The sequence below is a fragment of the Oculina patagonica genome, chromosome 11, assembly GCF_052425735.1.
Source record: "Oculina patagonica isolate OP01 chromosome 11, crgOcupat, whole genome shotgun sequence".
Classification (NCBI taxonomy): domain Eukaryota; kingdom Metazoa; phylum Cnidaria; class Anthozoa; order Scleractinia; family Oculinidae; genus Oculina; species Oculina patagonica.
The window spans coordinates 17,796,313-17,810,501 of record NC_135768.1 but is presented as its reverse complement, the minus strand read 5'-3'; the positions used below and the strand labels follow the sequence as shown (position 1 = coordinate 17,810,501).

General features: G+C 37.7%; 1 protein-coding gene and 1 pseudogene across 1 annotated transcript in view; one reads left to right on the top strand and one right to left on the bottom strand.

The window, feature by feature from the left end:
* Nucleotides 1-14,189, top strand: part of LOC144629503 (uncharacterized) — a 317,369-nt gene that overhangs the window by 190,780 nt on the left and 112,400 nt on the right. The window lies entirely within an intron of this gene.
* LOC144630900 (high-affinity lysophosphatidic acid receptor-like) lies at nt 10,558-11,501 on the bottom strand (annotated as a pseudogene).

The following is a 14,189-nucleotide window of genomic DNA, read 5'->3' as shown; positions in this document are numbered from 1 at the left end:
AACCGGATAGTTATTATTATTGTTATTTCCGTGGTATGGCATCCGTTCAACGACGATAATTGCTTTAATGCACCGAACAGACGTAACAAATAACAAGTAATAACACAACGAATCAACCATAAGAAAACTCAGAAAAATTCTATCAGCAGAACAGACGCAAACTGGAAAAAAAGGACGCCAATGTAAATCGAGGCTAACTTGATCAACAACGTGTGAAAAACACGAAAACATTTTGTATCGCAAAAACCGTTCTAGCGGTAATCGTGAAAATGTCATTTATTATGCCCGATCGAGTAATCATATGCATAATTATGCATGTTAAAAACTCGTGCTTCCTCGTGTTAATCGTCATGGTTTCCCGCACTACAAAACGCTCAGGCTCGCGCATTTCTCACTTTCCTTGTGTTTGGCAACCCTCAAGATGATAAGAATGACTGGTTTTTAAAATGTTACAAACAAAAGAACGAAAGGAGCCAGAGGTCTGAGAGGAGCTGCTGAAATGTTACCTTAGTTTTGACAAATAAAAACTGATTTTTTCGACAGTTGACGATAAAAAGACGTTTGACGTTTAATTATTATGTTCAAGTTGGCTGGTGAATTCCATATGGAACTCATGTTATCTGAGGGCATGGCTAGCATCTTAAGCTCACGCTTGATTATTATGTCAAAATTGGCTGATGAGTTCCTTATGGGACTTATGTTATCTGTATGCAGCATATTAAGCTCATGCTTGATTATTATGTTTAGTTAGCTGGTAAGTTCCTTATGGAACTCATCTTGTCTGAGGGCAGCATATTAAGGTCACGCTTGACAATTATGTTCAAATTGGCTGGTGAGTTACTTATGGAACTCATGTTATCTGGAAACTCATTTTATCTGAGGGCAGCATATTAAGCTCACGCGTGATTATTATGTTCTAGTTGGATGGCCAGTTTCTTAAGGGACTCATGTTATCTGAGGGCAGTATTTTAAGCTCACGCTTGATTATTATGTCGAAGTTGGCTAATGAGTTCCTTAAGGAACTTATCTTAACTGAGGGCAGCATGTTTAGCTCACACTTGATTATTATGTTCAAGTTGGCTGGTGATTTCCTTATGGAACTCATCTTATCTCTGGGCAGCATATTAAGCTCACGCTTGATTGTTATGTCCACGGTGGCTGGTGAGTTCGTTATGGTACTAATCTTATGCGAGGGCAGCATATTAAGCTCACGCTTGATTATTATGTCCAAGTTGGTTGGTGAGTTCCTTATGGAACTCATGTTATCTGAGGGCAGCGGTAGCATTTTAAGCTCACGCTTGATTATTGGCTGGTGAGTTTCTTATGGAACTCATCTTATCTGAGGAAGCATACTAGTTCACGCTGGCTGGTGAGTTACTTCTGGAACTCATCTTATCTGTATGCAGCATATTAAGCTCATGCTTGATTATTATGTCGAAGTTTGCTGGTGAGTTCCTTACGGAACTCATATTATCAGAGGGCAGTATATTAAGCTCACGCTTGATTATTATATATGTTTAGTTAGCTGGTAAATTCCTTATGGAACTCCTCTTGTCTGAGGGCAGCATATTAAGCTCAAACGCCGTGATTGCGAGTTTCTTAAGGAACTCATGTTATCTGGGGGCAGACATTTTAATATCGCGCTTGATTATTATGTAAATTATGGCCTGTGAGTTCCTTATGGAACTCGTGTCATCTGAGGGCAGTATTTTAAGCTCACGCTTGATTGTTATGACCAATTTGGCTGGTGAGTTCCATATGGAATTCATCTTAACTGAGGGCAGCATATTAAGCTCACCATTGATTACTATGTCCAAGTTGGCTGGTGAGTTCCTTATGGAACTCATCTTAACCGAGGGCAGCATGTTTTAGCTCACGCTTGATTATTATGTCCAGTTGGCTGGTGATTTCCTTATGGCACTCATCTTGTCTGAGGGCAGCATATTAAGGTCACTCTTGAATATTATGTCCAAGTTGGCTGGTTAGTTCCTTTGGGTCCTCATGTTATCCGAGGGCAGCATATTAAGCTCACGCTTGATTATTACGTCCAACTTGGCTGGTGAGTTCCTTATGGAACTCATCTTATCTGAGGGCAGCATATTAAGCTCATGCTTCAGTATTATGTCCAAGTTGGCTGGTGAGTTCCCAATGGAACTCATCTTATCTGAGGGCAGCATCTTAAGCTCATGCTTGAGTATTATGTCCAAGTTGGCTGGTGAGTTCCTTATGGAACTCATCTTATCTGAGGGCAGCATCTTAAGCTCACGCTTGAGTATTATGTCCAAGTTGGCTAGTGAGTTCCTTATGGAACTCACGTTATCTGAGCGCAGCATATTAAGCTCACGCTTGATTATTATGTCGAAGTTTGCTGGTGAGTTTCTTATGGAACTCATTTTATCCGCTGATAGCAGCATATTAAGCTCTAGCTTGATTATTATGTTCAAGTTGGCTGGTGAGTTCCTTATGGGAATCATCTTATCTGAGGGCAACATATTCAGCTCACGCTTGATTATTATGTCGAAGTTTGCTGGTGAGTTTCTTATGGAACTCATTTTATCCGCTGATAGCAGCATATTAAGCTCTAGCTTGATTATTATGTTCAAGTTGGCTGGTGAGTTCCTTATGGAACTCATCTTATCTGAGGGCAGCATATTAATATCACGCTTGAGTATTATGTGCAAGTTGGCTGGTGAGTTCCCAATGGAACTCATCTTATCTGAGGACAGCATCTTAAGCTCATGCTTGAGTATTATGTCCAAGTTGGCTGGTGAGTTCCTTATGGAACTCATCTTATCTGAGGGCAGCATCTTAAGCTCACGCTCGAGTATTATGTCCAAGTTGGCTAGTGAGTTCCTTATGGAACTCACGTTATCTGAGCGCAGCATATTAAGCTCACGCTTGATTATTATGTCGAAGTTTGCTTGTGAGTTTCTTATGGAACTCATTTTATCCGCTGATAGCAGCATATTAAGCTCTAGCTTGATTATTATGTTCAAGTTGGCTGGTGAGTTCCTTATGGGAATCATCTTATCTGAGGGCAACGTATTAAGCTCACGCTTGAGTATTATGTCCAAGTTGGCTGGTGAGTTCATTATGGAACTCACGTTATCTGAGCGCAGCATATTAAGCTCACGCTTGATTATTACGTCCAACTTGGCTGGTGAGTTCCTTATGGAACTCATCTTATCTGAGGGCAGCATATTAATATCACGCTTGATTATTATGTCCAATTTGCCTTGTGAGTTCCTTATGGAACTCATCTTGTCTGAGGGCAGCATACTAAGCTCACGCTGAATTATTATGTCCAAGTTGACTGGTGAGTTTATTATGGAACTCATGTTATCTGAGGGCAGCATATTAAGCTCACGCGTGATTATTATGTTCAAGTTGGCTGGCGAGTTCCTATAAGGAACTCATGTTATGTGAGGGCAGACAGTTTAATTTCACGCTTGATTATCTGATAGCAGCATATTAACCTCCTGTTAGACTATTGTGTCTTATTGAGTATTATGATGAAAGAAGCTATTTCGCCAAAAGAATAGCTAAAGGTGAAAATATAACGTTTTAAAGTGGTTGAAACGCCAATATTAATGATAAAGGTTTGAAGAAAGGGGTATTAATAAAGTTTACCTAACCTAAAAGCCATCTTTGGATCGCTGCTAGGTACGTGTCTCTTTAGAATTTTTGTTTCCATTTGGTCCCTTGATTTATTGCATGACTACCAGGGTTGTTATTAGGGCTAGATGCGACATATTATTGTTTTCTTACCTTATCTACCAATATAAGACGTGGCTTTATTGTAAAAAATCTATCACTATTTAATTGTATTACAGTATTTTAGTTCTATATTGAAGCTCGTGGCGTATAGCCCGAGTCCTAGAGCTGTGGTTTAAGCCTGTCAGTATTTTTTTCTTCCGCACCATTTTGTAACAAAACTTTGCTCAATTCAATTTATGTCAGTCTCTACAATTATCAAATATGTTTCCGGGTGTTATTTAGCGCTTAATGTGCGGTTCCTTTTAGTTTCAAACAAAAACCGACAGAGTTGCTAATGGATCACGTAGCAAATGTATTATTTCTGAGGAGCAGCTGTGATGGCGACGGAAAACATTCTCTAATTTTCAAAATTCAATATATTCAATATATACCCATTAATTATCCAAGTTGATTAAGAACTTGATAATCAGCAGCTAATGGCAATTGCATCCTTCAAAGATTATAGCTCACTTTGATGATGAAGGATTATTCGCACAATTTGTATTATTTTAAGCTGTAGGTCAAGCGATAACATTTATGTTTTTCCGCGCCCGAGAGAACCACCACGTTTACTGAAAGACGTCACCGAAAAAAAAAAACCGGTTCGATTGTGCACGGTAACTCTGTTAGCCTCAGTATCATCGGTATTATTATTTTTTTGAATCTTACCTTTCCTTTTGAACGTCGATCATCTTTTCTTGAAATTCTATCCTGCATTCTATCCCTAATTCTATTCCGGCTCACTTTTTTAACAGCTGTAATTGTTTGAAATGTATCTTGACTGGGACTGCTTTTTGTATCAAATTCCTCCTCTTTTAAGCAGCAATACAGTTTGATGGTCACGATGAATATTGACTCTTAAGAGCAAAATTCAATTCATTTCTAAGTGAACTAAATATTAACCATACGTAGAGAAGGAAATTATGCAAAGAACCTTTTACGCTGCATTTACAATCGATATCCTTAAGACAATAATTTCAGCGTCAGCATGATGGAGCACTATTTTTTTCATCATCTGCATTACGTTTAAATTAAATGTGAAATGATGTAAGTTCATATGCCAGTTCTTCTCTAAGCCTCAGATGACCGCCATGTTTAATAACGTGACTTACTCTTCTACAAACGGTTCGTTTAAAGGTTGCTTCTGGTACGGCATTACAGAAAGTCATCGTTCTGTTTATTACGCGGTAGCTCTCTCAGCTACGATTATCTTCGCCGTTTTGTCTCCAGTGGCAGTGCTTGGAAATGCCTTAATCACAGCAGCAATTTGGAAAAACCGGTCTCTCAGAACACCTTCTTATATTTTCCTGTGTGGCTTGGCTTTAACCGATTTTTGCACAGGACTTGTCGCCCAGCCTTTTCATGCTGCAGCCGTATTTATTTGTTTAGAAAGACGCCAGCAAACGAACAACCAACAGTCCTTCTCCGCTTATGCCAAAGACATTGCCGAAGGATGTGGCGCATACTTTACCTCATTTACCCTCTTACTTCTAACACTGATGTCCGTTGAAAGGTGGCTGCACATCACTCGTCCATCTTTGCTAACTGTGCGACGAAGCTTTGTTATAATGCTTGTGGTGTCGCTTCTTCTAATACCAGTTACAATATATATCTTCTTATATATCTTAATTATATCTCATCCAATCGCTTTGAATATCATTGTGATAGTCATTTTACTGCTTTTTCTTATCACCACATCGATCGCCTATTTTAAAGTTTTCCGAAATATCCGGCATCGACAAAAGCAAATTTATGCAAGCAAACGATGTCCAAAATTTAGTCGGTGCGCAATGAACTTGGCTAAGTACAAGAGGTCTGTGGTCACAATCTCATATATATTAGGAACATTCTACATTAGTGTATTGCCCCTTTTTATCTTCGCTATACTTTATTTATGGTACAGTCACTCTCAATTACAGTTGATGTTTATATTATCGGTGATGTTCTTATTTCTTTCTTCTTTACTCAATCCTCTCATTTACCTTTGGAGGATGAATGACATGCGTAATGCAGTGAAGCGATTGCTAAAACAACTGATTTGTAAGGGACAGTAGAAACTTTGAACTTGAAACTCAATTTAGTGGCCTGGTCTGAATATTCTAAAAATGTTAATAAGTACCATATTTATATGAATATGAACATAATTTAAAATAACTAAAATGAACAGCTTGTTATCTGAAGGTGTTTCCAACAAACGTTCTTATTTTGTGGATAAACATGTCTGGGTATAAACGTAAGAGGCGTACCAGGGTACCATAATTACTTCGTTTACACAATAATACAACATCCATGTCATATTTAAAGCACACTATACTAATACTTCTATACCCTAACAATGCCAATAAATGCCGTAAATGCAGATATAAGGACTTTTGCCATGTTCTGAGTTTTAAAAGTAAGAATTTCTTATGAGGGACCTTTAAACGTCGTGCAAATAGGCTTAGAGTTTGAAGAAAGATAAAAACAATGGTAAATTTCTGTTTCATTTTGATCCTTATTGACCCCCATTAGGATTAATTGGCAGTGGTAAATGTATTTAGAAAACTAAAAGAACTTTAACAAAACTCAGTAGAAGTAAAAAAAAACTACTTAGGTTATATTTTTGTTAAACGATAAGCGAAAATTTTATCAGACATTATCTACTTTTTCATGTAACAAATATTGGGTCAAATCGCATTGAAGAAACTTAATACCCGCGGCACTTTAACGACTGAGTGGCCAATATTGCAATCTTTTCGATTCTCCTTTTGCATCTCATTAGTATTAATTCACTCAATTCAAACTTTAGACGGAAGCCCTCAAGTTTAATTAGATGTACGTCAATCATTTTCTCTAATATTTCACCCTTAAACGCTCACGGGGTAAGGGTACTCCCTGAAGTGGACTTAAGAGTTTGTGACTCTGAATTCCGGGCAGGGGGCGGAAGAAGGGGGACGGCCGATCTCTACCATATTTATAGGGTATGCAGGTCATACCCAACTGGTAACCATGGTAACATTGTTTAATGGATTGACTTTATTGTTTTCGAGAACAGACTACCCCCCAAAAATTGCCCCAGTGGTGTGACAGAAGTTGTGATTTAAGGTCAACTTTAGCAGCGTATATCTCTAGATTTATTCAAGCAGCAGACTCCAATTTACATCAACATAACACTTGTTCTTTGGTTGTTTAAAATGCATACTAGAACAAATCTTCTCTGTATATCATTCACGATCTGCATGCAAACTAAGAAGGCATGCTTCGCGACATTTTCAAAAGTCGCAAAACTAGGCATTCTCGAATTCCAGTTTCTCAAGGGTCCGGGAAGATAAATGTTTTTACATTTTTTCTTCATTTTCTCCAGATTTTTCCATATACATTTTGGCTTGATTTTGCAGAAAAAAAAAATGGTGAAATCAAAGACGACGGCTCTAATGACGTCATATAACGTCACTGCCAACGAAAATATTATATTATCTTGTAGAGTTGCTAAGGGCTTTCTACTCAGTGCAAATTAATTCCACTAGGCATAAAAAGAACGAAAACCTTGGTAGATTTTTGTCCACTCCCCACCCCTTTGTACCACGGTCTTGGTATGGTTAATATTGACACTTACACAGTTAAAACGCAGTTCAGTCAAAAAGTGATTCAAACTTTTTTATTGATGAAACCATGTGAATTTGTTTCTTGTTTTGTTATTGTTTTTGTTCTTTTTTTTCTGTGCATAAAACCATGTTGTGTGACCATTTAAATGAAGGCTATTGAAAAGAAGTAAATAAATAAATAAGAAATGAACAGTGGTCCTACTGAAAGTAGAGCATGTCCTTGTTAAAAACGGGTTGAGTGAAAATGACAAGAATAGCAGTAACAAGGACACACTAAAGGCCACAACTAATTCCAAGCGCTCTCCCAGATAAAGATACACCACAGTAGAGATAACAAAAGGTAAGAAACAGACAGAAAATAGCAATCCAGAGGATTTCGTCGCGCCAAATGTTATGCATGACCGCTTTCATGACAGCTCACTCGCCAATCACAAACCTTCTTATATTTACAAATGCATTAGCGTAATTTATGCATTAGGTTCGGTACATGAAAAGTTCGACGTTTGAATCGGAGTCGCTCCGCAGTCGCTCCATAGTCGATCTGACCGACTGGCCTTGTCGAACTTAATTCTTGGGTCGACCCAAATTACATCTGTCGAACTTAATTGATTCAAACGTCGATCTCTTCATGTACTTAATTGCGGCTATTAGGTTCGGTACATGAGAAGTTCGACGTTTGAACCGGACCTTAGAAGAATATGGAATGGAGTTCTAACAAAAGTTCTCTTCTCTTCCGCCAAAATCAGCGCATTTCACACAACTGCCACGGGTGACAAAACGGCAACTAAAACAGTGGTCGCAAAAGTAACTACGTAGAAGAAAGGTTCATTTTTCCAGTTGTCACCGCTACACGATAAGGGAAACCACTGTTGTTAAAAGGAAGTGTTACTAAACATCATTGGGCGTATTTTCTTCATGAACGTCGGTAGCGCTATCCGTTTTGCTAGGTCAACCTCAGAGAAGACGAACAACAATTTTGACCTGATATGTAAATTTTACCTACATCAAGCTTCTGAACAAGATTATTTTATCCGCCCTGTTGATGGACTGTAAACAAGGAGCTCTCAAGTCTTCCGCCTGATAAAACAAACAGTGGCGTTTGACAACTTTACTGGTTGAAAAAACAAGATGTAAATCGATATTGATCTGTTCTACGGTCGTTTTTTCTCCCATTTTGGATTTAATATTCGAGTTTGCATTAATGAACTAACTAAAAACAGTCACATTATGGTGACAATATTGTACTTAACGTTCAGTAAGTCACTTTCTATTAGTTTCAGTACATGAAACCACGCCAGTTAACGGTATAACTGGGAAATATTATTATAAATTCATTTTCTCTGATGTTTAATTAAATTTCTTTCTGTCCCTATGATAAACATGATAACCTATCATTTTATCTGATGAAAATCATCCTGAATATCTAAGGAAAATATTTTAAAACAACATTAAAAGAGTAATATCTCATCATCACATTTTCTGTCCACACTATGCCCAATTCAAATTTGTGCTAGTTGCGGAAACATATGAAAAAATAAAATGGTTTTATGTTGCTATATAAGAAAAGATTCCTCTCCTGCAGCAATGCTTTCACGGTTTCTAACCGAACACATTCAATTTTAATGCAAACCGCTGCAGTCTGTTTAAAGTAAGTCATTTTAAGTGAGTAAAGTGATACGACGACAAAATAATAAAACTACATGACAACAGAAATAGAAATATGATGGCTATCTGGACTTAGAAGCCGGTTATAGTGGTTGCTAAAGGAAAATATAAATTTAATGCTAGCTACCATCATGGGACAAACAATGCTAGGAAATTAATTTAGTTGTAATAATTAAAGCAAGGCTTTGTACTGGTGGTATGATGTCGAAAACGAAAATAAACGGTACAATTGAGACTGTCTAAAAATCTAAAGTGAGTGACTTTTAATTTCGTGACTACGCATTATTTTATCTCAGTGTAACTGTTAGGAAAGAATTGATGTACTTTTATTTAGTGCTTTGAAAAATCTTTAGAAAAATAGTTTAATGATCTAAAAAGGCCTATACAAAATAAGACGTCGCGATTCGTAATCCTTTCAAATAACCAGCAGTGTTGTCATATTTTGAATGAGCAAGCGCTGAATAGCTTCTTCAAGTGTTTTTTTTTTCATTTTTTTTTTTTAATCGAAGCGTCGTCTACCAAAACGCCTACACTGCAGGCGAGAAAAAAATTACTTTAATTGAATCGAGCTTCTGTTTAAGGCACACCTGAGCACGATGTCAGCTATTGATCCTGCAATTTACAAATCCAGATAAAACCTTTTAAGTTTAATATAGAATTAACGCTGACTAGATAAAAACCTGGAACTGGCGTGCCACAAAGAACTAGCCTTTTTGTCGAAACAACGATAGTATAGCTAAATTTATTTAATCGAAAGATGCAAATTCCTCTCGAAGGCCCGTTCTTTGAAAGGACAAAAAATGTGTTAATTTCAACAATTAAGAAAGAACAACTAACGAAAACCCGGGCTTCTTTCTTATGGAAAATATGTCAGTCAACAGAAAGTTTTGATGTGCACCACTCGCGTAGTCTTTCAAGGAAAAAATTCAAATATCATTCCTCGTCGATAAAATAGCGCATTAAGTGTTATCAGCCGAAGCCGAAGGCTGAGGCTGATAACACTTACCGAGATCCTGATTATTCCGGATATCACAAAAACCGAATTTAATAATTGTATTTATTATACATTGTTTTTCTGGAAAAAATAAGGACAAAACTACTACAACCGTTCTACTAATTCCTACTTGTCGTCTTGCTTTTGCATGCTTTTCTCTCAAGGTATTTGTGGAATAGTTCCTCCGCAATCTTTGTCGGTCATTTTGTGTTTTCCGAGAATTTATTGTCCAGCAATTTTTTCAATTTAGGTATTTTGCTCGGTTGAAGAAGCGAATCGACGAACTATGAATTTCCTTCGCTGTCAGATGTGTCCCACATTCCTCTCGGAAATCATGCATTGCGCGCCCAACCTACAGATAAGTGAATAATCTGCTAGCAGATTATTCACTCATCTATAGGTTACGCTGATTCTCAGAATTAACTGTAGGCTCTTAGCCAATGAAAAGACAGATAGTGACTACAATGTATAATAAAAACAATTATTTGTGAGAGTTACAAATAAAACCCATTCAATTAAGAAACCGTACAATTCTCGTCAATGAAATCAAAGAGATTTTTAACCAGTCCTGCACAACAGTTGCCTAGCTCCATTGCGAATATCATTCAGTCTCCAGAGGTAAAGGCCTGGATTGAGCGAAGAAGACAAAAATAAAAACACAACAGAGGCCTGTAAGGCGGCATATGCTAGTCCTATACTCACCTGGCTTAGCCTTAGAAAACCCCACTAGCGATAATATAAGGTAAGAAAGAGACAGAAAATAGCAAAAGAATATATAAGATATAGGCCACAGATTTCTTGTATTTCGCTAAGTCTATTGCCGGCTGACCAAAATTCTGAGTTGTCTCATTTGCATGGACTTGCTGTTGGTGACGACGAATAATTCGGTAAACATTAAAATAGGCAAATGACGTGATGAGATAGCAAGTGACTATGCTTACTATAATTGCGACTCTCATGTTATGTATGTAAGTCTGTTTACTATTTGCCAAAACACGAAAAACAACTGAGGGAATCGGAAGAAGCAACATAATGATAACAGCGAAGCTTCTGCGATGCGAAGTAACCAAGGATCGTCGAGATGACATGTGCAGCCATCGTTCAACAGCCATAAGTATTATAAGAAGAACCGTGAGGGAAATAAAGTATATGGCACTGCTTTGACCGGTTGTGTTTAAGATAATATAAAGCAGCGACCTATCGTACTGTACTCTAGGGTTTGCTACGTATATCAAAGCGGTCGCGACATAGAAAGGCTGAGCGAGGAGTCCTGTACACAGATCAGTGAACGCTAATCCACTCAGAAGAATATGGAGTGGTGTCCTCACAAACGTCTTCTTCCAAATTGCCGCCAAGATCAACGCATTTCCAGCCACTGCCACCGGAGATAAAACAGCAATGATAATAGAAGTCGAGATAAAAATATTGTTACTAAAGTTAGATCCGTATTCATGGCTACTTTCTTCCCCATTCATTGGGGAGAAAGTCGTGTTACTGAACATGGTCTAGCTTCTTTCTTGAACGTCAGATTCGCTAACTTGCCAAGTTTGCCTTCATGAAGTTGAAAACATAGGACAGCTTTTTACACTTTGACTGTAGTTTTATTTACAAGAAGTGAAAATTACATAAAGTTTCACCTGGTGATATTTTCTAACATCTTATTATTATGTACAATGATTATTCTTTTTCATGATTTTTCATAACTGCTGACTTTTATTCATATCATTAAATTTTTTATTTTCTCACAACTAATCACTTTTACCAAAGTAAGGGTTTTATTTCATAGAAAATACAAAGCATTTTTATCATGAGCCTCTAGCTTGGAAGATACCATTGTTATTGCACTCCCGTTGTTATTGGAATTAAATTACTTACCTATTTGCTTTTAAATTAAGTTTGCGTTGAGCCTAGTGGCCTATAAGCCGGAGCTTGTCCCGGTTTCTGTACCATGAAGCTGCAAAGAGTATTTCTACTCCCCCCTGGATTGGATGCTAGTCCATCGAAGGGCTACCCTCCAACACCCTTCAGTACCCATTAACATCTGGTGAGAGACACTGGGAGAGTTAATGGTCTTTCCCAGAAATCGTACAGAATAACCGACCGCTCGAACCGGAGTCCATTGCACCAATCATTAGACCACCGCACCTGTTATTGCCTTATTTATAAATCAGTCTTTAAAAGCAAACTGAGACTAAATTGAAATTGCAGCTCGACATTGTCTGCACTGCGATAACCAATTCAAGTAAAAGCAATCAGCTTAGCCGTTACCAATAAGGTTAGACATATGCGCATGCAGCTTTAAACATAGGTGCAGGCAATTTGTTTACACCAATACTGTTATGTGCGGCACCAACCTGATTTGCCACCATGTCTATTCTGTTGACTCTACACCGTTCGTAAAGTACAAGCTGGCTTGCAACCTTTCGATGCATTTGTTCGAAAGAGACGCAAGGGTGCGACCAAACAAATCAAGGGTGTTGATCAGTCGTTTCGTGTTTCGCTTTTAATCTTGTTCTATGGTCCTCTGAATGAAGCGTGCCTTTGTTGAAAACTCAACTGCACCACTTTGCTTGAATAAATGCAAACAACGTTGGTTGAAGTCTACTAAGTAGCAACTTTAGAAAAGTTGTTTGACGCCATTACGAATGTCATTCATTCTCCAAACGTATAAGCCTGGGTTAAGCGAAGAAGACAAAAATAAGAGTAACAAGGATACACTAAAGGCAATATCTAATTCTACACACATCCCAAATATAAGGTAAACAATACTAGAAATAAAATACGGCAAGTAACAGAAAGAAAAAAGTAATAAAATGTAAAGAATCGAGACGACAGATCTTTTGTATTTCGCCAAGTCTATTGCCGGACGACCAAAATTCTGAGGTGTTTCGTTTGCTTGCACTTGCTGTTGGTGTTGGCGAATAATTCGGTAAACATTGAAATAGGCGAATGCCGTGATAACAAAGCAAAACAGCATCATTGTCATAATCGTAATATACACCTCGCGTTCATAAGTTTCCTTAAAGTCGAATAAAAATCGCAAAACAACCAAGGGAATTGGTACAAGCAAAACCATTGCTACTGTTACACACCCACGATGTGATGTAACCAAGGATCGTCGAGACATGTGCAGCCATCGCTCAATGGATATGTGTGTTATGAAAATATTCGTGATGGAAATAAAGTAAGTTGCACTGCCATTGGCAATTCCTCCTATAACAAATACTATTGTTGGCCTTTCGCAAACTAGCCGAGGTTGTTTTATATGAATAAAATTGAGTGCAGCGATGAAAGGCTGGGCGATGAGGCCGGTACATAAATCCGTGATTGCTAAGCCAGTCAGAAGAATATGGAATGGGGTTCTCACAAATGTCTTCTTCCAAATTGCCGCCAAAATAAGCGCATTTCCCACAACTGCTACGGGTGACAAAACAGCAATCAATGTAGATGTGAAAATTATAACTACGATGAAGTAAGACTCATTCTGCCAATCGTCACCGGCCAAGCTACAAGGAATGGGAAACGTTTGCTGTTGAGAGGATGTGTTATTGAACATTGCCTTTCTTTGTTCACTGACGAACGTCGGTTACGTAATCAGTCTTTCTAGATCAAGCTTCGTGAAAACGAACCTCAGTTTTGCACTAAAATGCAAAAGACACCTACATTAAGATAACAATTAAAGCTGAGTCATCATCCAAGTTGATGGACTGTAAACAAAAACCTCTTAAGACCTAGGCCTGATAAAACAAATTGTGGTGCTCTCCGGCTTTGCTCGTTGAACAACGATGTAAATCAATACTTATCTATTGTTCGGTCGTTTTTCTTCCATTTTGATCGTTTTAATTGCCAGAGTTTCCATTAATGAACTAACTGGAAACAGTGACGTAATGGTTACAAAATTGAACCAAAATTTCAAAAAAGTCACTTTCCATTAGGTTTTTTCCCAAGAGAGGGCAAGCACTAACTTTAAGTTAATAAAAGTCCGGTAGTTAACGGTATAACTGGGAAATATAATTGTAAACACATTTTCCTTGATGTTTAAATATTTTTTTGTCCCCTAGGGTAAATATGACAACTTATCATGTTATCTTATGAAAATCGTACTTAATTTTAAACTAAAAATTAAATACAACATTAAAAGAGTTTTATCTCTTGATCACATTTTCTGTTCTTACCTTGCCCAATACAAA